Source organism: Vigna umbellata, chromosome 7 (genome assembly GCF_029865625.1).
Source record: "Vigna umbellata cultivar VRB3 chromosome 7, Vumbellata_1.0, whole genome shotgun sequence".
NCBI lineage: Eukaryota > Viridiplantae > Streptophyta > Magnoliopsida > Fabales > Fabaceae > Vigna > Vigna umbellata.
The window spans coordinates 42,040,633-42,067,493 of record NC_142171.1 but is presented as its reverse complement, the minus strand read 5'-3'; the positions used below and the strand labels follow the sequence as shown (position 1 = coordinate 42,067,493).

Here is a 26,861-nt window from a genome sequence, read left to right as displayed (position 1 = left end):
AGACACGTATTCAATAAAAGAGAAATCAAAGTTAAAAAATAAAATAGATGTAAGACCCTATATAATTAAGCAATGATAATTCTGTGTTAAACCAGATTAGTGCACTATAATTCTGAGTTGATTTAATCCTACTTCAAATCTGCTAAATCTCTTCCTGCAATGCACTGAAATCAAGCTCCACCATTCTCTGGAAACTGCACCACGTCACACACACTCAGTGCATTAAAAACGCACCAATCTGTGCATGCACACACGCCAAGTGTCACGGGAGAGAATTCCAAGCAGGGTTTGGTGTGCAAGTGGCAGACTGTGAAACGCTCTCTGTTTGATGTGGAATCCACTCAAAATTCTGAGTTTTGAGAAAACTCTTTCACTCACACTCACACTTCGTCTTCCTCAAGGATCACACCTTTCATCTTCTCCAAACTTTTCTCTACGAACCTTCATCTTCCTTCTGCCATTACTCACTTCCTTCAACTCCAATCCGTTTTCTGAAACCATAGGAACATTCACGGGCCAGCAAGCTCCATTTTGATCCGAACCTCTTTTGATTCTGTAACTGGTAAGCTCCAAACCACAATCTAATCTTAAAATTTCTAGGAACACTGTATCAGTTGCATGCAAGGATAAAAATCTGAGTTTCTGAGAACTCTCATCTTCCCTCTAAAATTACTCATTCATCATCTCCTCAAATTCTGTTTCAGATACTGTAAACACTGTCACTGCACCGTGAACATCACTTGATTCGAACAGAATTGAGAACTGAACTGGTAAGTTCTCATTCTGCATAATTGTCCATTGAGTTCATGCTAATCAAAATTCTGGTTGCATGAATGAGTTATAGGTTTGATCTTTATGTTATTTTGGTATTTTAGATTTAGTGAAAGTCGTGGAGTGAATTCATTTGGGTAGAGAACTGTGAGTGATCAAGATAAACCTTAAACAATTGGAATTTCACTGCAGTAACAGGTAAGGGAAGTTTATATGTTTAATTTATACTGTTTGATTTATGATCTGAGATGCATATATGGAAAGCATGATGTTTGAGTATTTAGAAACGTTTACTGATATGGAATATGATTTCTGGTTTGTTTTGCATGTGTGAAAAATATGAAGTTGAGTTGTTAGAAATGATCACTGATATCTGATATGCATTCTGGTTTGGATGAATCTGTCATGAACTGATACGGCTTGTATGAATTATATTTGATGTTGAATTTGATTTAAATGCATGTTGAGTTGATTATGGATGAATGGAGAATGGCTATTGTGTGGTTGGAATGATTTTAAATGTTGAAATCTGCATGATGATGATGTTTGAAGGGAATTAAACCTGAAATGGAAGTATAAAGTTGGAAAATGGAAATCTGGAAAAATTCTGCTAAGTGTGAAAAATCTAAATTTTCTGATCATTCTCTGTTGCTAAAAGGTCGTTCGTCACTGTACGGTCTTAGACCGTTCGGTTTTTGGTTAACATGACTTAGATTGGAATTCATTCATTTGGAATGAATTCTGCTCGAGAACGAGCGTCCCCCAATTGAGTGAATGAGCGTTCGTTCTGCTCAGTATAGATCAATATTTAAAACTTTATAAATAAGTGACGTTCGGTCTTAAGTCGAGCGTTCGTCCTCAATGACGTTCGGCCTCATGTCGAGCGTTCGTCCTTATTGTTGTTCGACCTTATGTCGAACGTTAGTTCTAGAGAGCGTTCGTCCTTATACTGAACGTTCGTCCAAAGTTGGCGTTCGGTCCTATACCGAAACGCTCGTCCTATAAAGCGCTTGGGTTATAACCAGCGTTAGTGCTGATTCGTGCTTGGTCATTGACCTAGCGTTCGTCCACAGCAGGGTTCGGTTTCTAACTGAACGCTCGTCCTTATTATTGAGTTCTGAGCGAACGTAATTGATGTTCGTCCAAATTGAAATTCTGAACGTTCGTTCTTTGACTGGCAGTGCTGTTTTTCTGAAATTCAATTATATTGGTTGTTTATCTAAACATTTTCTTACTGGTTTTATCCTTTGGATTCTACCTGAACTCTGTACACTCAAAATCTTTCTAAGTATCATCCACCTCTTTAAAAGATCAGTATTTTCAAATTATTAAGTATTGAAACGTATTAAGTGAGTACACGGTTCGTTTCTTTTATTCAGAAACGCGTGGTCAAAAGTACTGTAATACTTTCGTTTTATTTGATCAAAGAATGAATGTTGTAAAATGTTAAGGGAATGAAACACAGAATGAGAAAGGGAATAAAGAGAACTGGTTATTATGAACGAATGATATATTTTGAAGAAATTATTGGAAGTGGATATTAAAGAGCGTTCCAAGGAGGAACGTCTCTGATGTGTTGAATGTGAAATATTGAATGGTAAAGTATGAACCTGGATAAGTTAGGACTCGCTGTCCGTCCTGATATTCCGTGATACTCATCTTCACGTAGAAGGGGGTAGTCATGCGTGGGAATGGCAGGAGGTTCTTCGTTCATCGCTTAGATATGGGCGAGGGACTAACCTCGAGTGGCAGCTGTTTAATGTTATCCAGTTACTACATCACTCGGGTGCAAGGACGCTTGTAACTACATGGTTCATACAGTCCGGACAGTCTGTCTTTTATATTTATTTTATGATTGCGAATTGATAATTTATGTGCTGCACGTTTGAATTGATATGTGAACGTATGTGTTAATTGTATAAATTAAATATTATAAGCTTACCCTTGCGTTTTCCATTGTGTTGTCTATTGTCCATGTACTTCCGTCTTGTCAAATGCAATGATCATCCGTTGTGGATGTGAGCAGATGGTGGTGCATCCCTTGAAACAATGCTGGAAGAAGAAAATTTGGAGGATGCCAACTTGGTAGAAGTGGAAGTTAAATCGGAGCAGTAGAGATTAGATCCATAGTAGCTGTTAGTTATTTTCTGTACTGTATTTTAACAGTTCTGTGTACAGTACTGCAGACGCGTTTTATCCAGAACTGTTTTATATTTTGATTAGTTTATGAACACTGTAAAGTGCTGTACTGTATTTTGGTATACTGTATATAATTATGCAGACATGTAAATCAGTACTGGTTTTAGTAAATTAGATGAATTCTGAACATTTTAAGTTGTACTGTAAATTGCTGTTTTATTTTGGAGCAGCTACTGTAAATATTAGCCAGTAGGCTTTTATTTCTGTTTTAATGCAAAGACTGTTTATGATTACTGTTAATTGTAATTAATTCTGAATTATAGTGATTACTGTATTTTGGGATGTTACATTTATTGGTATCAGAGCAGTTTTGTTCTTGTTAAAGGACACTGTAGGGTTATGAGTGCACTGTGTTTTGCTGTGTGCTTATTGTATGTTTAATGAGTTACTTTATTTTAACTCTTGAACATAACTAACGTTAGTTTGTTTTCTCTGTATCCAGAGAACAAATGGCACCTAGATTGCCTCCTCCTCCTCAACCGAATGAGTCCGAGACGTCCAGCAACACTAGATTGTTGGAAACCGTGGTGGAAAGACTGCATCAACAGAATACCACGTTACTGGAGCAGAATGCTACCTTGATGCAGCAAAACCAAGCTGCTATGCAAGGTTTGGAGGCTTCGCGTGTTAATTCTGAAAACACGCAAAGACAATTGATGGAGATACTGGCTGCAACTAGAGGTGCGCCTGGAGCATCTTCTTCAAACGCTGCCCAACCAAATGCCGAATGGAGTTTGGAGAGTTTTCTCCAACACCATCCATCTAAATTCAATGGAAAGGGCCTCCCTGATGAGGCAGACCAATGGTTAGGGGACATGGAGAGAATCTTCAACGCAAAGAGGTGTCCGGACGAGAACAGGTTGTCTTACACAGAATATTTGTTGACTGGGGAAGCAAGCCATTGGTGGGCGAGCACAAGAGCTATTCTGGTAGAAGCTCAACGTCCTGTCACTTGGGAAGTATTTCGTAGTAAGTTTTACGAGGAGTATTTCCCTGACAGCGTACGGTTTGCGAAGGAAGTGGAGTTTTTACAACTGGTTCAAGGTGGGATGACAGTTTCAGAATATACCAACAAGTTCAAGCACCTTGTTCGGTTTTATACGATGGCCACCAACGAGGAGTGGCAGTGTAGGAAGTTTGAGAACGGCCTAAGGAGTGACTTGAAAGTCATGATTTCAAGCTTGTGCATAAGGACATTTCCTGCCATGGTTGAGAGGGCTAAGGTGTTGGAGAAGAACATGGCAGAGGCTGAACGACATAAGAAACAGCAACAAGTGAGTAGGGGACCAATAGTGTCCAGAGGAGGTTCTGTTCAAAGAAGATTACCTTACGCTCGTCCAAACCAACCAGCTAATACAAGCGGATCACAAGCGATCGTTCCTGTTGGACAGCCTGTACAAGGGAACGTTATTTGTTACCGGTGTGGAGGACCACACTATAGAAATGCATGCCCTCAACTAGCTGGAGGAAAGTACTGCAGTCTTTGTGGAAGGAACGGACACTCAAATAACGAGTGTAATATGAGTGGACGGGCAGTGACGAGACCACCTGTTGCTGGAAGGAATCAACCGAGAGGTGGTAGAGCACAAGCAGCGGGTCGTGTGTATGCAATAACTGGGGCGGAAGCAGCTAACTCAGGTAACCTTATAACCAGTGAATGCTTGCTGTGTGGAGTATCCTGTCATGTGTTGTTTGATTCGGGGGCGACTCACTCCTTCATCTCGAAGGCGTGTGTTGAGAAATTGGGATTAGTGGAGAGGAATATGCAGTTCGACCTGGTGGTTTCTACCCCGGCAGCTGGAGAGATTAGGACGTCTACTGTATGCATTAGATGTCCTATTGTGGTTGAGGGACGTAGTTACAAGGTGAATTTAATTTGCTTACCTCTCCAAGGGTTGGAGGTGATTCTAGGGATGGATTGGTTGACCACCAATCACATTCTTATAGATTGTGGTAACAAGGAATTGGTGTTTCCTAATGATGAAGAAGAAGAGTTAACAGTAACGCTTGGCCAGTTGAAGGAAGATATAATGGAAGGTGCAAGCTGTTTTCTCATCATGACGCATGAAGACCAAGAGCTTGGAGATTTGAGACATGAACGAACGTCCGCTATTGGCAGTCGAGAGAGAACGTCAGTTGTGGAGGAATTTATGGACGTTTTTCCAGATGAGATACCAGGGTTGCCTCCTGTTAGAGAAGTTGAATTCACCATTGATTTGGTGACAACGGCAGCCCCTATATCCGTTCAGCCATACCGGATGGCACCTGCGGAATTGGTTGAACTCAAGAAGCAGATTGAGGAGCTTATGGAGAAACAATTCATTAGACCGAGTGTGTCACCATGGGGAGCGCCTGTACTCTTAGTGAAGAAGAAGGATGGCAGCTCTCGGTTGTGCATAGATTACAGGCAATTAAACAAGCTGACCATCAAGAATAAATACCCTTTACCAAGGATAGATGATTTGCTAGATCAACTGCATGGAGCTGCAGTGTTCTCAAAGATTGATTTGAGATCCGGTTATCATCAAATCAGAGTTAAAGATGAAGACATCCATAAGACAGCGTTCAGGTCACGGTATGGACATTATGAATATGTGGTGATGCCATTTGGAGTGACGAACGCTCCAGCCGTGTTTATGGAGTACATGAATCGCATCTTCAGGCCCTATTTGGACGAGTTCGTAGTTGTATTCATAGATGATATTCTCATCTATTCCAAGACCGAAGAGGAGCATGAGAAACATCTTAGACTGGTACTTGGAGTGTTACGTGAGAAGGAATTGTATGCAAAATTATCTAAGTGTGAATTCTGGATGAAGGAAATCCAGTTTTTGGGGCATGTGGTGTCGGCTGGAGGCATTGCAGTGGATCCTTCAAAGGTGAGAGCAGTGTTAGATTGGAAGAGCCCGCGTTCGGTCACTGAGGTGAGGAGTTTTGTTGGACTTGCGGGCTACTACAGACGCTTTATAGAGGGGTTCGCCAAGATAGTGGCTCCTCTTACCCAGTTAACTAGGAAGGATCAGCCGTTCGCGTGGACTGATGTGTGTGAGGAACGTTTCCAAGAGCTGAAGCGTAAGTTGACAAGCGCTCCTGTGCTGATCATTCCAGACACGTCCAGACCCTTTGAAGTGTACTGTGATGCGTCTCATCAAGGTTTGGGCTGTGTGCTTATGCAAGAGAAAAGGGCAGTAGCGTACGCGTCTCGCCAATTGAAGATTCATGAACGTAACTATCCAACGCACGACTTAGAGCTGGCAGCAGTCGTTTTTGCATTGAAGATTTGGAGGCATTTTCTATACGGATCAACATTCCAAGTCTTCAGTGACCACAAGAGCCTCAAATATTTATTTGATCAGAAAGAGCTGAACATGAGGCAGAGGCGTTGGTTGGAATTTCTAAAAGACTATGAGTTTGAACTGTTGTATCATCCTGGGAAGGCCAATGTGGTGGCGGACGCACTAAGCAGGAAGGCAGTGCATGTCTCATTAATGATGGTGAAGGAGCTGCACTTAGTGGAGAGTTTCAGAGATCTGAGATTACAGTTTGAGTTGGAGCCTAGCAGTATCAAATGCTGTAACCTTAGAATAGCTAGCGATGTATTTGATCGAATCAGAATGAAGCAGCGTGAGGATGAAGATCTGGTGAAGATATTAAACTCACTCGTTTCAAAGAAAGATAAGGAATTCAATACAGGAACGGATGGCATGCTGCGTTACAAAGGTAGGACGTGCATTCCTAACGATGGCGAGCTGAAGCGGATTATTCTGGATGAAGGCCATCACAGTCGTCTTAGTATACACCCTGGCATGACCAAGATGTATCAAGACCTCCGAAAATCGTTTTGGTGGCCTGGGATGAAGAGTGATGTTGCACGCTTTGTGGCATCTTGTTTGACTTGCCAACGTGCTAAGGCAGAACACCAACGTCCAGGAGGATTGCTTCAACCATTGGAGATCCCAGAGTGGAAGTGGGACAGCATTTCTATGGATTTCGTGACCCATCTGCCACGTACGGTCCGGAATCATGATTCAATTTGGGTGATCGTGGACAGATTAACGAAGAGCGCACACTTCTTAGCCGTGAATCTGAAGATGTCAATGACAAATTTGGCTAAGTTGTACATCAAGGAGATAATTCGTCTTCATGGAGTGCCTTCAAGCATAGTTTCTGACCGAGACACGAGATTCACATCTCGGTTTTGGCAATCTTTGCAAGGTGAATTAGGAAGCAGGCTGCAGATGAGTTCAGCATATCACCCTCAGACGGATGGACAGTCTGAACGTACAATCCAGACTTTAGAAGACTTATTGAGGACGTGCGTCCTGGACCACTTAGGCGCTTGGGATGAAGTATTGCCACTGGTGGAATTCACGTATAACAACAGTTTCCAGTCTAGCATTGGTATGGCGCCTTTTGAAGCACTTTATGGGAGAAGATGCCGAACACCACTTTGCTGGTTTCAAGAGGGAGAGAACGTGCTAACTGGACCTGAGCTCATCCAGCAAACAACCGATAAGGTTAAGTTGATTCAAGACAGGTTGAAAACGTCTTTGAGCAGGCAGAAATCCTATGCTGATAGGAGGAGAAGACCACTGGAATTCGCTACAGGTGATCATGTGTTTCTAAGACTGAATCCAATCACTGGAGTGGGAAGAGTTGTTCGTCCAAAGAAGCTGTCTCCTAAGTTCATAGGGCCGTATCAAATATTGAAGAAGATTGGACCAGTAGCCTATGAACTTGCGTTGCCTCCTCAATTATCAAATCTACATCCAGTTTTCCATGTGTCTCAGCTTAGGAAATACATATCTAATCCTTCTCATATCTTGGAGCTGGAAAACATCCAACTGCGTCAAGACAGAACATTGGAGCTGCAACCAGTCCGCATTGAAGATGAACGCACCAAGCTGCATAAAGGAAAAGACCTTCGTCTAGTGAAGGTGGTGTGGGATGCTAAGACTGGAGATTCAACGTGGGAAGTAGAGAGTGCAATGAAGGAATTATATCCACACTTATTTGCTTGTAATTTATAAATTTTCGAGGACGAAAATTTTTGTAGTTAGGGAGAATGTAAGACCCTATATAATTAAGCAATGATAATTCTGTGTTAAACCAGATTAGTGCACTATAATTCTGAGTTGATTTAATCCTACTTCAAATCTGCTAAATCTCTTCCTGCAATGCACTGAAATCAAGCTCCACCATTCTCTGGAAACTGCACCACGTCACACACACTCAGTGCATTAAAAACGCACCAATCTGTGCATGCACACACGCCAAGTGTCACGGGAGAGAATTCCAAGCAGGGTTTGGTGTGCAAGTGGCAGACTGTGAAACGCTCTCTTGTTTGATGTGGAATCCACTCAAAATTCTGAGTTTTGAGAAAACTCTTTCACTCACACTCACACTTCGTCTTCCTCAAGGATCACACCTTTCATCTTCTCCAAACTTTTCTCTACGAACCTTCATCTTCCTTCTGCCATTACTCACTTCCTTCAACTCCAATCCGTTTTCTGAAACCATAGGAACATTCACGGGCCAGCAAGCTCCATTTTGATCCGAACCTCTTTTGATTCTGTAACTGGTAAGCTCCAAACCACAATCTAATCTTAAAATTTCTAGGAACACTGTATCAGTTGCATGCAAGGATAAAAATCTGAGTTTCTGAGAACTCTCATCTTCCCTCTAAAATTACTCATTCATCATCTCCTCAAATTCTGTTTCAGATACTGTAAACACTGTCACTGCACCGTGAACATCAACTTGATTCGAACAGAATTGAGAACTGAACTGGTAAGTTCTCATTCTGCATAATTGTCCATTGAGTTCATGCTAATCAAAATTCTGGTTGCATGAATGAGTTATAGGTTTGATCTTTATGTTATTTTGGTATTTTAGATTTAGTGAAAGTCGTGGAGTGAATTCATTTGGGTAGAGAACTGTGAGTGATCAAGATAAACCTTAAACAATTGGAATTTCACTGCAGTAACAGGTAAGGGAAGTTTATATGTTTAATTTATACTGTTTGATTTATGATCTGAGATGCATATATGGAAAGCATGATGTTTGAGTATTTAGAAACGTTTACTGATATGGAATATGATTTCTGGTTTGTTTTGCATGTGTGAAAAATATGAAGTTGAGTTGTTAGAAATGATCACTGATATCTGATATGCATTCTGGTTTGGATGAATCTGTCATGAACTGATACGGCTTGTATGAATTATATTTGATGTTGAATTTGATTTAAATGCATGTTGAGTTGATTATGGATGAATGGAGAATGGCTATTGTGTGGTTGGCATGATTTTAAATGTTGAAATCTGCATGATGATGATGTTTGAAGGGAATTAAACCTGAAATGGAAGTATAAAGTTGGAAAATGGAAATCTGGAAAAATTCTGCTAAGTGTGAAAAATCTAAATTTTCTGATCATTCTCTGTTGCTAAAAGGTCGTTCGTCACTGTACGGTCTTAGACCGTTCGGTTTTTGGTTAACATGACTTAGATTGGAATTCATTCATTTGGAATGAATTCTGCTCGAGAACGAGCGTCCCCCAATTGAGTGAATGAGCGTTCGTTCTGCTCAGTATAGATCAATATTTAAAACTTTATAAATAAGTGACGTTCGGTCTTAAGTCGAGCGTTCGTCCTCAATGACGTTCGGCCTCATGTCGAGCGTTCGTCCTTATTGTTGTTCGACCTTATGTCGAACGTTAGTTCTAGAGAGCGTTCGTCCTTATACTGAACGTTCGTCCAAAGTTGGCGTTCGGTCCTATACCGAAACGCTCGTCCTATAAAGCGCTTGGGTTATAACCAGCGTTAGTGCTGATTCGTGCTTGGTCATTGACCTAGCGTTCGTCCACAGCAGGGTTCGGTTTCTAACTGAACGCTCGTCCTTATTATTGAGTTCTGAGCGAACGTAATTGATGTTCGTCCAAATTGAAATTCTGAACGTTCGTTCTTTGACTGGCAGTGCTGTTTTTCTGAAATTCAATTATATTGGTTGTTTATCTAAACATTTTCTTACTGGTTTTATCCTTTGGATTCTACCTGAACTCTGTACACTCAAAATCTTTCTAAGTATCATCCACCTCTTTAAAAGATCAGTATTTTCAAATTATTAAGTATTGAAACGTATTAAGTGAGTACACGGTTCGTTTCTTTTATTCAGAAACGCGTGGTCAAAAGTACTGTAATACTTTCGTTTTATTTGATCAAAGAATGAATGTTGTAAAATGTTAAGGGAATGAAACACAGAATGAGAAAGGGAATAAAGAGAACTGGTTATTATGAACGAATGATATATTTTGAAGAAATTATTGGAAGTGGATATTAAAGAGCGTTCCAAGGAGGAACGTCTCTGATGTGTTGAATGTGAAATATTGAATGGTAAAGTATGAACCTGGATAAGTTAGGACTCGCTGTCCGTCCTGATATTCCGTGATACTCATCTTCACGTAGAAGGGGGTAGTCATGCGTGGGAATGGCAGGAGGTTCTTCGTTCATCGCTTAGATATGGGCGAGGGACTAACCTCGAGTGGCAGCTGTTTAATGTTATCCAGTTACTACATCACTCGGGTGCAAGGACGCTTGTAACTACATGGTTCATACAGTCCGGACAGTCTGTCTTTTATATTTATTTTATGATTGCGAATTGATAATTTATGTGCTGCACGTTTGAATTGATATGTGAACGTATGTGTTAATTGTATAAATTAAATATTATAAGCTTACCCTTGCGTTTTCCATTGTGTTGTCTATTGTCCATGTACTTCCGTCTTGTCAAATGCAATGATCATCCGTTGTGGATGTGAGCAGATGGTGGTGCATCCCTTGAAACAATGCTGGAAGAAGAAAATTTAGAGGATACCAACTTGGTAGAAGTGGAAGTTAAATCGGAGCAGTAGAGATTAGATCCATAGTAGCTGTTAGTTATTTTCTGTACTGTATTTTAACAGTTCTGTGTACAGTACTGCAGACGCGTTTTATCCAGAACTGTTTTATATTTTGATTAGTTTATGAACACTGTAAAGTGCTGTACTGTATTTTGGTATACTGTATATAATTATGCAGACATGTAAATCAGTACTGGTTTTAGTAAATTAGAGGAATTCTGAACATTGTAAGTTGTACTGTAATTTGCTGTTTTATTTTGGAGCAGCTACTGTAAATATTAGCCAGTAGGCTTTTATTTCTGTTTTAATGCAAAGACTGTTTATGATTACTGTTAATTGTAATTAATTCTGAATTATAGTGATTACTGTATTTTGGGATGTTACATTTTAGTTATAGTTTCAAACTGTGTAATCATATATATTTTGGATTTCATAATTTGGAGTTCAAAAATTTTATTTTTATATGTTTCATATGGTACAATTTAAAAGGTAGATTTGCATTTTAAATTATACAATTTGTAATAAAAATTTGAATTTTAAATTGTATAATTTGTTATATGAATTTAAAATATATTTCCAAATAGACAAAAAAATCTTCCAAAATCAATCATCTTAGAAAAATCACAAATCGAAATTTTAAATTATATTTGAATTATATAATTTATAATCTGAATTTATATTTTTGATTATATAATTAATGATATAAACTTAGAAGATGATTTAGAATTTAAATTAAATTTCGAATTATATAATATATAATACAACTTTAAAAACAATCAAAATGTAAATTATATATTTCAAGGAAAATGATACTCGAACAACGTTTTTTGACAACATTTCGACACAGGACACGTGTCAGCGTTTGAGTGGTTGAGGTTTTTGCAGGAAAAAGCTGCTGCGTCTGAGAAAGTCTGATAGAAATCTGCTTCAACGCTGACGTGGCGAGGACGGGCACGGGCAGTCTGGGTTGTGCGTTTCAAAAATTGAAATGAAAAGGGAGCGGTCAGGGGTTTTTGTTTGGCGTTTGAAATTTGAATTTAATTTTTGAACAATTTTAGAGAGAAGTGAAGGTTGAGAGAGAGTCTAACCTAGAGAGAGCCCGAGAGAGTTGGAGTAAGGGAGTTCGAGAGAGAGAGAACGACGGAGTGGTTGCCGGAGTGCGCCGTTGAAGGTCGAAGGCCGTGTCGGAGAGATCGAAACCCTCCAGCCCGTTCCGTTTGACGGCGCCGCAGCTCCGACGTCGACCGCTCGACGCGAAGACGGGATCGTGTTTGGTCCGTTCCGGCCCAGCGACTTAGGGAGGCGTTGAAGGTGTCGCTTCGTCCCAGGTGGTTCCGTCCCTGTCCCGGAGTGCCGCCGGAGTGCCGCGGGAGATTCGCCGGAGTTTGGGATGTTCGGAGGACCAAAAAGAGGGGTTTTCCGGGTTGTCAGTCCCACCCACACCTTAGGCAATCGGCTCTGTTCCAACCGCCACGCGTGGTCTTCACTCAAGGTTGGTTTCTTTTTTGATTTGTCAGTGCAATGAATGTTGAATACATGGATGATGTTGTATCTGGATTTGATTTGCTTATGTATGAAACGTCTCCCAAGTGGATGTTGTTCTGTTCCCAATTTTTATACAACTTCTTTGCTTAATCTTACATTGTTCTGTTGTTAATAAAATGTTAAGAATTGTTCCCAAATTACTTAGAAGTAGCTGAAATGAGGGAAAACAAACAAGCCACACCAAAATGAGAGTGATGGACGTAGTTGGCCTTGGTGTGCAAAAACTGGCACCCAGGTACCCACTTATTTCAGTTTTTGTGTTGGTGTAGTGTTATTATACATTGAATTCTGTGTTATTTTGATTTGGGGATTACTGTCATGTTGGTCACCTCCTGTCTAGTTCAAATATCTGGCATTTCTTAAAGAGAGTTTAAATTAAATTCATTGTGCTTGAATATGAATACTATGTATTAAGTTTCCGTTTTCTGTTCATTCACACCCCATCCGTCTAGCAGTTCCAGCAGCACGCCCATGAGAAGCTTGGGAGCTGCAACGTTGGAAGCATTCACGTCCAGCTGCATCAAACAGCAGCAAGGACAACACACACCGTCTTCAAGTCCAGCCGAATTGGATGCACATGTTGAGATGGGAGAGAAGTGGAAAGCTGACACAGACCTTGTTTATTCCAGCATGGGCAGCGATGGTGTGCAGAACATGCAGAAGTGTAAACAAAATGGAGGGCCCCACATGGCTTTATCTGACAGAGAAGCAAAAGAGTGATGGAAGAAATTCATTAAAGGTTGCTAATGGGAGACAACAGCATGGCAACCTGGCTGGAAACGCACGAGGCAGCACCAGAACGAGACTTGAGAATTTGGCTTTCTGTATTGTAATGAATTTTAATTTGAATGAACAATGTCATTTAATTTCCTGTTACTGAATTGTCAATTTTATTCTATTGATGCGATTAAATTTCTTCTGAAATCTGATCTGTGTTGTTGTGTGTCTGCCATTTAATTTATACTGTTGTTGATTGTTTGAAATTTAATTTTTACGTTTGTTTGTACTGATAGCTTTATTGTGCGAGTTTACTGTTCCTGCAATTGCGTTTCTGCTGGTTTTGAATTCTGCACGTTTACTGTTTCTGCCTGTCAAACCGTTCGGTCTTTAACGTCACTGTTAGAGTCGTTCGTCCATCTTTCATCTGATTTTTACTTCCTCTGTGACGTTCGGCTTGTCTCTGTGTTCATGCTTGTTGTTTATCGACCGTTCGTTCTTAATCTTCATACCGTTCGGTCTGTTAGAGATCGAATGGCTCCTTCATTTATACTTACATCTACCGTTCGAGCCTCCTCTGTGCGCGCTGGACGAGCGTCCCTTCTGGGCGACAAGCGTCTGGACGAGCGTCCTCAGTCAGCGTTGTCCGCTAGCTGGGCGAGCGATCTCCGCTCTCTGGACGAGCGTCCACTTACTGGACGAGCGTCCACTTACTGGCCGAGCGTCCACTTGCTGGACGAGCGTCCACTTGCTGGACGAGCGTCCACTTGCTGGACGAGCGTCCACTTGCTGGACGAGCCTCCTGTGCGCGCTGGACGAGCGTCCCCTCTGGGCGCCAAGCGTCTGTGCGAGCGTTCTCCGCTAGCTGGGCGAGCGATCTCCGCTCTCTGGACGAGCGTCCACTTGCTGGACGAGCGTCCTCTGCGCGCTGGACGAGCGTCCCCTGCGTGCTGGACGAGCGTCCCCTGCGCGCTGGACGAGCGTCCCCTCTGGGCGACAAGCGTCTGGGCGAGCGTTCTCCGCTAGCTGGGCGAGCGATCTCCGCTCTCTGGACGAGCGTCCACTTTCTGGACGAGCGTCCTCTCCGCGCTGGACGAGCCTTCTCTGAGTGCTGGCCGAGCGTCCTCTGCGCTGCGCGCTGGACGAGCGTCCTGGCATGCTGTTGGATGGGCGTTCTCTTCTCGATGCTGACAGCCAAATGATGCGCTCCTAACGTCCTAACGGCTCACAGTTGAGGACGAACGGTCACAGCAACAGTCCAAAAGCCGAACGTCCTTTCTTCCTTCTTTTTTTTATTAATTTTTTATTTTTTATTTTTTTTATTTTTTTTATTTTATTTTATTTTATTTTATTTATTTTTATTTTATTTTTTCTTTATGATGAAAGTAAATTTATTAATCAACCTGGACGAAATTGAGTGTTGACAATGCCCAAGGAACCATTCTTTGTACTGTGTGATTGAACGTTCGGTCTCTTTAAGGACGAACGCCCCGATCACTAAACCAAAACGAACGAACGCTCGAAATTGCATATGCTTTTAACGCTCGCTCTTGGTTCTGTGTTACTGATTGTGAGCGTTCGGTATGATTCAGACTGTGAGCGTTCGGTATGAAACGGAATCTCCAGCAAGGTCACCTGGGCATATTCAAACCGAACTCCACCACCAACATCATTATCCATTTTCACGGCATAATCCTTCAATCACCACCTCTGACCCCCGCCAAATACCGTGACCACTTCACTCATCAGCCACCAGGTTGCACCTCCACGGGACCACCAGGAACCCATCTTTGAGTCACAGCCGTCATCATCCCAAGCCCCCTCAGCCACCATTGCCATCCTCAATACTACCGTCTAGCACCTTCATCACCATTGCACCACTGTAACTCTCCACCGTGACCAGTCCAACACCGTCATCATCTTCCTCGGAAACCTTCCACCCAAACCGCCAAGTTGCTGCCACCGTGCTCAGTCTAAAACACCAACACCGAACGCTTAGGCTGAAACATCAAAGTTTGAATGGAACCATAAAACGCGTAGTATGACCTTACGTTCATGCACAAATTAAACTTAAGCATAAAACGCAAACCCAGAAACACAAACTTGAATGGAACCAGCGACTGAAAGCAAGCATGAACAATAAAATCCTACCATGGCAGCGTGAAAGAGATGATGAACAGTAAAACTTGCAGTACAATGAACAGTTAAAGCGTAAAATGAATAAGAAACTTGAGTGGAGAAACAGATTCAACTAGAAAATTTCAAAGAGACTCAGTTCAATACATGAAAATGGGAAAGAAACCAAACCCTAAACCTCCCCAAATGGGAAAGAAACCTAAACCTAAACCCCTCTTTTTCGTCCACCGAACAGTCGACACTCCGGCGATGCTCCGGCGGTGAATGCAAAGGTCCGGCACAGGGAGGGAAGCAGGTGGGACGAATCGCTGGGTTGGAGGGAAGACGATGCCGCCTTCGTATCGTTGGCCAACGTCGGAGCTGCGGCGACCGTGAATCGGAACCGGCTGGAGGGGTTGAATAGCTCCGACACGGCCTTCAACGTTGTCCGGCGGCACTCCGCAAGCAATCCGTCGGACCTCTCTCTCTCGAACTCCCTTTCTCCAACTCTCTCGGGCTCTCACCCTCTCTCTCAACCTTCACTTCTCTCTAAAATTGTTCAAAAATGAAATTCAAATTTCAAACGCCAAACAAAAACCCCTGACCGCTCCCTTTTCATTTCAATTTTTGAAACGCACAACCCAGACTGCCCGTGCCCGCCCTCGCCACGTCAGCGTTGAAGCAGATTTCTATCAGACTTTCTCAGACGCAGCAGCTTTTTCCTGCAAAAACCTCAACCACTCAAACGCTGACACGTGTCTTGTGTCGAAATGTTGTCAAAAAACGTTGTTCGAGTATCATTTTCCTATGTATTATATTATCGTATTATATTTGTTAACAGTAAAAAAATAAAAATAAATATTTAATTTATATTTTATTAAGTTAAATTTAATTAAAATTAATATTAATTTATATTTTTATAAAATTAAATTTTAATTAATATTTAATTTAATTTATATTTTATTTTATATATTTTTATAATTTTATTTTAATAAATTATAAAAATATATTTTTTAAATATTTATGAATATATGCATATATTCATAAAGATATTTAGATTTTAAAATATTCATAAATATTTTTTAAGTAAATATTTATGCTGGTAACAAATTGAGTAACGAATAAACTTTTTTTGGGTCAAGTTACAGGTAGATCTGTGTCCAACATAACCTGTTATCATTCCAAGACGTATATATTAATTCATATAAGGTATAGATATGATTTAACCAACTTTATAAAAGAATATAGGAGAAAACATAAGGAATAGTTCTCCGTCCCAGCATATCTCCAAAAAATTCTATTATGTCCTTTTCGTTAATAACACTTAACCGTCTACTGGTTATTTTTTTTTTTATTTCTTTTAATTTACCTTTTTAATTTTTATTTAATAATAATAATAATAAATTACGAAATAAAATTTAATATTTTAAATTAAAAAAATAATAAATTAAAAGTTTATTTGTTTTAATTCAATAATAAATAAATATTTTTTATTTAATAAATATTTAATTAAATTAATATTTTAATATAATTAGATATATATTAATATTTTAATTTATAAAATATTATTTAATAAACCAAAATAAATAAAACATATTAAAAAATTAAAAACAAAAAAAAACTAGAAAAATATGTTAACCTTGTTTGGAACGGTAACTGGTTAACATTTTTTTTAAAGTTTTTTTAATTTTATAATATATTTTGTGAAAACCTGATTTAATTAGCACACAAAACCACTCTCTGATCACTCTTATGATGCGTTTTGCCACGTCAAAATCCACTCACATTCCCACTGCATGTGTCTGCCATGTGTCACAGTGGAAGCACTCTGCGAATGATAGTGGAAGACAAGTGGTGTGTGGAGAATGGGAGTTAGTTTCTGTGAAAGAAGGAAGTAAATTTTCAGGAAAACTCTTCCCATTCTCTGCATGCAATCACCTTCCTTTTCTCGAAAATTCTGACCTCAAATTCTCTCTGAAATTTCTCTGCACTCGTTCATCATCTCTTCAAGATAACTTACCATCAAACCCTCTGATCTCATTTCAGACACAGGAGAAAGTTTCCCTGCACCGTGAGCACTATTCAGATCCGAACAGAATTGAGAACTGAACTGGTAAGTTCTCGTTTCTGCACAATTGTCCACTTAGTTCATGCGAACCAAAATTCTGGTTGCATGCAGGATTAGAAGTCTGATCTGTTATGATTTTTGGTGTATTAGATTTAGTGGAAGTGGTTGAGTGAATTCCTGGATAGAAAGCCGTGAGTGAAAGAGTGAAATTCTGAGCAATTGGAAGTACACTGCAGTAACAGGTAAGGGAAGCTTAGTAATTTAATTTAATGCTGTTTTAATGTTAATGACAGTAATGAAGTGCACTGGATGTTGAATTGTATGAAATATCTGAATTTTAAGTATGCATGTATGAGTATGTTGCACTGGTTGTGTATGAATGTTAATGTTTGAAACTGTATATTAATGCTGGTATGTCTGCACTGGAAAATGATTAATTCGGGTTGATCAGATGTTGAAAAATGTTGAATTTTATGCAGAAAATGTGCTGTATGATTTGGGATATTATTGAAGCTATGTAGAATTTGGAATGATATGTTTGGAACTGGAAATTTCTGTATTGATGAAGGAGTAATATGAATTCTGTAATGTATGAAATGTAGGATGGAAATGAAAACTTTAAAATTATGAATCACATGAAAATCTGTGAAGTTATCGAGTTGAAAAACCTGGAAATTTTATCTTCTCTGATTTATCATGTACGCTCGTCATCGAACGGTCTTATACCGTTCGGTTTCCCTGGAAAATTTCTTAGAATAAGGATTCTTTCATTTGGAAAGGACCCTGATCTGGAACGAGCGTTATTAGTTGTCAAGAGTTAGGCGTGAGCGTTCGGCTTAGCCTAGCGTGTCCAACTATTGAAAATAAAGTGAAGTATAGTTAGGACGCTCGGTTTTGGTTTACCAGCGTTCGTCCTAAGTGGCGCTTTGTATTATACTGAGCGTTCGTCCAAATGAATTCTCGATCTTAGATTGAGCGTTCGTCCTAGTTAGCGTTCGGTCTGATACCGAACGTTCGTTCAAATGCACGATCGTTCAAATGCACGTTCGTTCAAATGGTGTTCGGTCATTGACCTGACGTTCGTCCTAAAGAGGGTTCGGTTTCTACTGAACGCTCGTCCTTACCATTGTTTCGTGAGCGAATCTTGTAACGTTCGTTCAATTGATTAATTAACGTTCGGTCTTTGACTGGCATGGTTCGTTTCCGAATTTACAAAGGCTCTGATCATTTACTTAAAGTCATGAAAAACTGTAATGATTCTTTTCATTTAATCTCAAGTCTTTATACTTAGAATTTTTCCTAAGTACTATTTGGATCTTTTAGACTCAATTTCAATTAACTTAGTTAATTGTATCAGTGTCCGTGCATGAATAAGGGTGCGTTTCTTTTGTTCAGAAACGTGAATGTATGAGTGCTGTAATATGTTCTTCCCCACCTATTGAGAGATGAACGTCCTTTAAAATTAAGAGAGTGGAACACAGAATGAAAATTTGATTAACAGAAGTTGTGAATATGCGAGAATGGTTATGTGAATGAATTCTATCGGATTGGATTGTGAATGAGCGTTCCAAGGAGGAACGTCTCCATGATGTGAATATGAGAAGTAGTGTAGTATGACCATGGATTAAGCTACTGATGGCTGTTCATCCTGATATTCCGTGATTGCTCATCCTCATGTAGAGGAGAGTAGTTCATGCGTGGGAATGGCAGGAGGCCCTAGTCCTTATAGTACTTTGGGCTGATAAGGGTTAACCTCGGGTGGCAGCTGTTGAGGGTATCCCAGTTACTACATCACCCGGGTGCAAGAACGCCTGTAGATACATGGATCATACAGTCCGGACAGTCTTTAATTATGAGAATTTGGATGAGTCACTGTATGCGTGGATATGTGTTTAATATTGTATGAATTGTATGACTGATTTTATATGTTAAATTATGTTGATTGTGTTGAATTAAATTACCTAAGCTTACCCATGCAATTTCCTTGTGTTGTCTACTGTTCTGTATGTCCGTCTTGTCAATGCAATGATCATCCGTTGTGGATGTGAGCAGATGGTGAGGCACCCCTTGAAACCATGCTGGAAGAAGAAAATTTGGAGGATGCCAACCTTGTGGAAGTTGAAGTTAAAGCTGAGCAGTAGAGGCGCGTTTCTGTAGTAGCTTTAGTTAGTTTTTCTGTACTGTATTTTGACATTTCTGTATATAGTTATGCAGAATAGTAAATCAGAACTGGTTTCTGTATTTATTTTGTATTCTGAATACTGTTAAGTGCTGCATATTCAGTTTTAATATGTGTGAGCAGTTGATGTAAATTGCTGTACGTGCTGTTTTCTTTTGAGCAGCTACTGTAAATATTAAGACTGTACTGTAATTTCGGTAAATGTGATTAGTTCTGATTAATGGTGATTACTATTTATTGGGATGTTACATATTTTTTTTTATTTTAATAAATAATATTTTATAAATTAAAATATTAATATATATTTAATTATATAAAAAAAAATTACAGTAATTGAATATTTATTATATTAAAAAAAAATATTTTGATTATCAAATTTAAATAAATAATATTTCTAATTTAATTTTTTCATTTAAAATATTAAATTTTTAATTCTTTTAATATGTTTTATTATTATAGTAAAATAACAGAATTCTCTGTCGCATTAGCAGAAACTTGATTTGATTTTTCATGGATAACTGAACTGGTTAACACAGTACCAGACTCCCGTTGTTCCTTTAGTAAATGCTCAGTCCTTAACTGTGTTTTTTCAGACAATTCAGATTGTTCAGTACTCATCCTTCCAGCGGCACTGTTATTGCTTGTCAATTCTCCAAATGGTCTAGTCATAGGTCCGAGGAAAAACCGCACACCACAGCATCCACCACTATAGTCTAAATGTGAGTCAAGTAACTACAAAAAAAAAAAAAAAAAAAAAAAAAAAAACAAACTTGAGATTATCCACTGCGTATCTGGAGCAGTAACATAACTATATACACGATGCGGAAATGGGAGAGTGAATCAAACATTAAAACTAAAAGACACAATCAAAATACTCTTCATGCAGCACATATACGCCAATTAGCCAATTGTTAATAGATTTTGACTGCTAATGAAAACCACCACCAGCATTGGCACAGTGCAAGAAATTTTCAGTTCCAAATCTACTTCCTAACTTCCGAAACAACACCTACAATGGCAGAACAATGTCACAGAACATTTAAGCATTTGGCTCCACAGGATGAAAAAACAAAGCCCTTGCCTAAAAATGAACAAAACAGATGAACAAAAGAGAGGGAGCTGTTTGGATATCATTCACTTAAGCTGGGACAAGTTCAAATAAAAATATTCAACAGGAGACGGAAAGTTCAAAGAGGGAAAAGCAGACAAAGTCAGAGAAGCTGACGGTTAATACGAGATGAGAAGAAAGTGGTGTGGAAGAGGAACTTACTCTTGGTGGTGAAGATGAGAGAGCAGTCACCACAGCGAATGGGAAAGGGTGGAGGAAGAAGAAGGGCTCGATCTGAAATGGGGATTGGCTGCAGAGAGAAGAGGGTGAAGGAGAGAGAGAGAGAGAGAAAGAGAGAGAGAGTTGAGTTTCGTGAGAGTTCCCTTTTCTCAATCTCAGCGCCAAAGTGAGAAAAAAACGGTGCTTCGTTTATATTTCTTACTCCTCCAAATATGGGCCACCAAACACACAACGGCGGGTACTGGATCTTCGTGGATTTCATCTAGGGGTCTTTCTTACTGCAATTACATGTTTTCTTTTTTACACCCCCATAGTCTTACAAAAATTACCTAACTATCCTTGACTAAAAGATATTAAAAATCCTAATATTATCCCTTCTTTCACAGCATCAGCGTCCTCCACACTGCCGAAAGCCTGCAACGTCCTACACCCAACTCCATTTGGGAACTTTGGAGAGCCGTTTCATTTTATTGAGAGAATGCCTTTGGAACCTAGCTTTAGTATTTTCTCCTTGTGGGAGAGAATATGGCTCAAAATTTGGAAAGCCACATCAAAAGGGACAACAGTGCTATTGGAGGAGAGACTTTTTCATTGTGGATTTTACTATTTGAAATATATAATTTACATTTTGATTGTTTTTAAAGTTGTATTATATATTATATAATTCGAAATTTAATTTAAATTCTAAATCATCTTCTAAGTTTATATCATTAATTATATAATCAAAAATATAAATTCAGATTATAAATTATATAATTCAAAATATAATTTAAAATTTCGATTTGTGATTTTTCTAAGATGATTGATTTTGGAAGATTTTTTTGTCTATTTGGAAATATATTTTAAATTCATATAACAAATTATACAATTTAAAATTCAAATTTTTATTACAAATTGTATAATTTAAAATGCAAATCTACCTTTTAAATTGTACCATATGAAACATATAAAAATAAAATTTTTGAACTCCAAATTATGAAATCCAAAATATATATGATTACACAGTTTGAAACTATAACTAAAACACGGAAGAACTTAAAAAATTATTTTCTATTAGTTTCAGTTATAGTATAATTGAAATTCTAAAAGTATGGGTGAAGGAAGTAAACATAGGGGTGCGTGAAGAAATTACCTTCAACCGACCTCTTTTTTCTGGAGACTGGCCCACTACTAATACTTATCACTAAAAAAACTACAAATTAATACACCTTAAAATAAATAAAAAGTTATAGTTTTATGATTTAATCTAATATGCTAACTTATATAATAATACGGATTATCTTAGTGCATATACTTGTCAAATTATTAAAATAAATAAAGAAAAACTAACAGGACAAAATTTTTCAACTATTGAAAATATTATCTTTTAAGAGTGTTGTAATACATGATATTAAAAGTTTACGTATGCGTTGTTAGGGAAACAGGCGGGTAATGAACAGTAATTTTTAGACGAGGGACAGATAATAAACAGCGCATTACCTATACTCAACCTAACTCATGAAATATATATATATATATATATATATATATATATATATACACACACGTCATCTCTAGTGTAGTTATAAACTCTTACTCACCTTGTTATTCCTTTCAATCTTTTTTTTATCTTTATCACTTTAACATTTTCTTCCTCATTTTTACGGTAGCCATAACTGAAAAAAATAAGAAACACAGTTAAACAATTTACATTTGTAAAGAGTTGATTCATTAGCATATTCGCTTTTAAGCAAAGGTTTATTCAAAATCTGTTCAATTTTATCATCTTTACTAACCTCTCTAATTTCATCATATGTGGATATTGACATCTCTACAAAAATCCTCTAGGCCAATTACCAATTCCTTCAAACATCATTGTACTGTGAAAATTAGATAAGACAAAAATTATAAAATGAAAATTCATTACAAAATCATTTTTTTGAGAAATTGTTTAACATCGAATGTTTTTTATTTTTTTCTAGGCCAATTACCAATTTTTTAATGTCATTATGCTTGTGAAAATTAGATAAAATTAGATAAGACAAAAATTATAAAATGAAAACTCATTATAAAATCATTTTTTGTAAAAAATTGTTTAACCGTAAATGTTTCTTATTTTTTTAGTTGGAGCTATGATAGGAATGGCAGAGAAAATGTTGGGGTGAGAGATGAAAAAGGAAGGGTTGAGAGAAATGAGGAGGGTGAGTAAGGGTTGGAGCTTTCTTGTTATTCAAATACTTTTGACTTTAAAATTTAAAATCCATAATATATGAGGATATTTTTGTCTACAAAAATCTTGTATATATACATTACTAAAATATACCACTGAAAAAAGAGCGTGCGCAATTTAGCAAACTCATATATATATATATATATATATATATATATATATATATATATATATATATATATATATATATATATATATATATATATATATATTTAAAGTATTTTGATGTGGATAACACAAATGATGATTTTTGAGATATTTGTAATTGTTCTTATGTAGTTGAAATATAATGTTTGTCATAGATATTAGCAATGTATTGTATAAGTAAGATGTTGAATTGTTAATATTGAATATAATGAGATATTGGTATCATTAATATAAACTAAACATAATCATGATACTCCGACATGATATTAAGACTAAAACCTGAATAATATAGGATGTTATGGTAGTTAAATGCAAAACTAACTTTACTTAAAGTAATAGAATTAAATTTACTGGTAAGTATAATACTTACAATCTATTTCAAACATAAAATTTATATTTACCACATAAATATGTATTCAGTAATTCAAAATAACAAACAATAATACCAATAGTAATAATAATAATAACATGGAAAATTCAAATTTTTACTTTATATTATTAGTTATACATTAATTTTTAATCATAAAATAAAAATTAATTAGGAATGAACATTAAGCAATCAAGATACGTAGAAGATAATGGTTACGAGTCTAAAACTTGAAGCTTATGAAAATTTTGTTAGAAACAGAATTTAAAATTAGAGACACGTATTCAATAAAAAGAGAAATCAAAGTTAAAAAATAAAATAGATGTAAGACCCTATATAATTAAGCAATGATAATTCTGTGTTAAACCAGATTAGTGCACTATAATTCTGAGTTGATTTAATCCTACTTCAAATCTGCTAAATCTCTTCCTGCAATGCACTGAAATCAAGCTCCACCATTCTCTGGAAACTGCACCACGTCACACACACTCAGTGCATTAAAAACGCACCAATCTGTGCATGCACACACGCCAAGTGTCACGGGAGAGAATTCCAAGCAGGGTTTGGTGTGCAAGTGGCAGACTGTGAAACGCTCTCTTGTTTGATGTGGAATCCACTCAAAATTCTGAGTTTTGAGAAAACTCTTTCACTCACACTCACACTTCGTCTTCCTCAAGGATCACACCTTTCATCTTCTCCAAACTTTTCTCTACGAACCTTCATCTTCCTTCTGCCATTACTCACTTCCTTCAACTCCAATCCGTTTTCTGAAACCATAGGAACATTCACGGGCCAGCAAGCTCCATTTTGATCCGAACCTCTTTTGATTCTGTAACTGGTAAGCTCCAAACCACAATCTAATCTTAAAATTTCTAGGAACACTGTATCAGTTGCATGCAAGGATAAAAATCTGAGTTTCTGAGAACTCTCATCTTCCCTCTAAAATTACTCATTCATCATCTCCTCAAATTCTGTTTCAGATACTGTAAACACTGTCACTGCACCGTGAACATCAACTTGATTCGAACAGAATTGAGAACTGAACTGGTAAGTTCTCATTCTGCATAATTGTCCATTGAGTTCATGCTAATCAAAATTCTGGTTGCATGAATGAGTTATAGGTTTGATCTTTATGTTATTTTGGTATTTTAGATTTAGTGAAAGTCGTGGAGTGAATTCATTTGGGTAGAGAACTGTGAGTGATCAAGATAAACCTTAAACAATTGGAATTTCACTGCAGTAACAGGTAAGGGAAGTTTATATGTTTAATTTATACTGTTTGATTTATGATCTGAGATGCATATATGGAAAGCATGATGTTTGAGTATTTAGAAACGTTTACTGATATGGAATATGATTTCTGGTTTGTTTTGCATGTGTGAAAAATATGAAGTTGAGTTGTTAGAAATGATCACTGATATCTGATATGCATTCTGGTTTGGATGAATCTGTCATGAACTGATACGGCTTGTATGAATTATATTTGATGTTGAATTTGATTTAAATGCATGTTGAGTTGATTATGGATGAATGGAGAATGGCTATTGTGTGGTTGGAATGATTTTAAATGTTGAAATCTGCATGATGATGATGTTTGAAGGGAATTAAACCTGAAATGGAAGTATAAAGTTGGAAAATGGAAATCTGGAAAAATTCTGCTAAGTGTGAAAAATCTAAATTTTCTGATCATTCTCTGTTGCTAAAAGGTACGTTCGTCACTGTACGGTCTTAGGACCGTTCGGTTTTTGGTTAACATGACTTAGATTGGAATTCATTCATTTGGAATGAATTCTGCTCGAGAACGAGCGTCCCCCAATTGAGTGAATGAGCGTTCGTTCTGCTCAGTATAGATCAATATTTAAAACTTTATAAATAAGTGACGTTCGGTCTTAAGTCGAGCGTTCGTCCTCAATGACGTTCGGCCTCATGTCGAGCGTTCGTCCTTATTGTTGTTCGACCTTATGTCGAACGTTAGTTCTAGAGAGCGTTCGTCCTTATACTGAACGTTCGTCCAAAGTTGGCGTTCGGTCCTATACCGAAACGCTCGTCCTATAAAGCGCTTGGGTTATAACCAGCGTTAGTGCTGATTCGTGCTTGGTCATTGACCTAGCAGTTCGTCCACAGCAGGGTTCGGTTTCTAACTGAACGCTCGTCCTTATTATTGAGTTCTGAGCGAACGTAATTGATGTTCGTCCAAATTTAAATTCTGAACGTTCGTTCTTTGACTGGCAGTGCTGTTTTTCTGAAATTCAATTATATTGGTTGTTTATCTAAACATTTTCTTACTGGTTTTATCCTTTGGATTCTACCTGAACTCTGTACACTCAAAATCTTTCTAAGTATCATCCACCTCTTTTAAAAGATCAGTATTTTCAAATTATTAAGTATTGAAACGTATTAAGTGAGTACACGGTTCGTTTCTTTTATTCAGAAACGCGTGGTCAAAAGTACTGTAATACTTTCGTTTTATTTGATCAAAGAATGAATGTTGTAAAATGTTAAGGGAATGAAACACAGAATGAGAAAGGGAATAAAGAGAACTGGTTATTATGAACGAATGATATATTTTGAAGAAATTATTGGAAGTGGATATTAAAGAGCGTTCCAAGGAGGAACGTCTCTGATGTGTTGAATGTGAAATATTGAATGGTAAAGTATGAACCTGGATAAGTTAGGACTCGCTGTCCGTCCTGATATTCCGTGATACTCATCTTCACGTAGAAGGGGGTAGTCATGCGTGGGAATGGCAGGAGGTTCTTCGTTCATCGCTTAGATATGGGCGAGGGACTAACCTCGAGTGGCAGCTGTTTAATGTTATCCAGTTACTACATCACTCGGGTGCAAGGACGCTTGTAACTACATGGTTCATACAGTCCGGACAGTCTGTCTTTTATATTTATTTTATGATTGCGAATTGATAATTTATGTGCTGCACGCTTGAATTGATATGTGAACGTATGTGTTAATTGTATAAATTAAATATTATAAGCTTACCCTTGCGTTTTCCATTGTGTTGTCTATTGTCCATGTACTTCCGTCTTGTCAAATGCAATGATCATCCGTTGTGGATGTGAGCAGATGGTGGTGCATCCCTTGAAACAATGCTGGAAGAAGAAAATTTGGAGGATGCCAACTTGGTAGAAGTGGAAGTTAAATCGGAGCAGTAGAGATTAGATCCATAGTAGCTGTTAGTTATTTTCTGTACTGTATTTTAACAGTTCTGTGTACAGTACTGCAGAAGCGTTTTATCCAGAACTGTTTTATATTTTGATTAGTTTATGAACACTGTAAAGTGCTGTACTGTATTTTGGTATACTGTATATAATTATGCAGACATGTAAATCAGTACTGGTTTTAGTAAA

At 37.9% G+C, this 26,861-nt stretch overlaps 3 long non-coding RNA genes and 1 pseudogene across 4 annotated transcripts; 3 read left to right on the top strand and 1 right to left on the bottom strand.

Annotated features, from left to right (window-relative positions):
• The first annotated feature begins 11,811 nt into the window (after positions 1–11,811).
• LOC148196032 (uncharacterized) lies at positions 11,812–13,333 on the top strand. Of its 2 annotated transcripts, none has more exons than XR_015780953.1 (2): positions 11,812–12,356; positions 12,865–13,333. It is a non-coding gene; the product is annotated as an uncharacterized LOC148196032 (long non-coding RNA). The 2 variants fall into 2 exon arrangements; XR_015780954.1 differs by lacking the exon at positions 11,812–12,356 and adding an exon at positions 12,363–12,644.
• A 503-nt stretch (positions 13,334–13,836) lies between these two features.
• On the bottom strand, positions 13,837–14,965 carry LOC148196031 (uncharacterized; annotated as a pseudogene).
• Positions 14,966–17,231: 2,266 nt separating this feature from the next.
• LOC148196030 (uncharacterized) lies at positions 17,232–19,473 on the top strand. Its single transcript, XR_015780708.1, has 3 exons — positions 17,232–17,354; positions 17,460–17,551; positions 19,362–19,473. It is a non-coding gene; the product is annotated as an uncharacterized LOC148196030 (long non-coding RNA).
• A 4,350-nt stretch (positions 19,474–23,823) lies between these two features.
• On the top strand, positions 23,824–26,731 carry LOC148196029 (uncharacterized). Its single transcript, XR_015780999.1, has 3 exons — positions 23,824–24,337; positions 24,480–24,745; positions 26,578–26,731. It is a non-coding gene; the product is annotated as an uncharacterized LOC148196029 (long non-coding RNA).
• Positions 26,732–26,861: the final 130 nt, after the last annotated feature.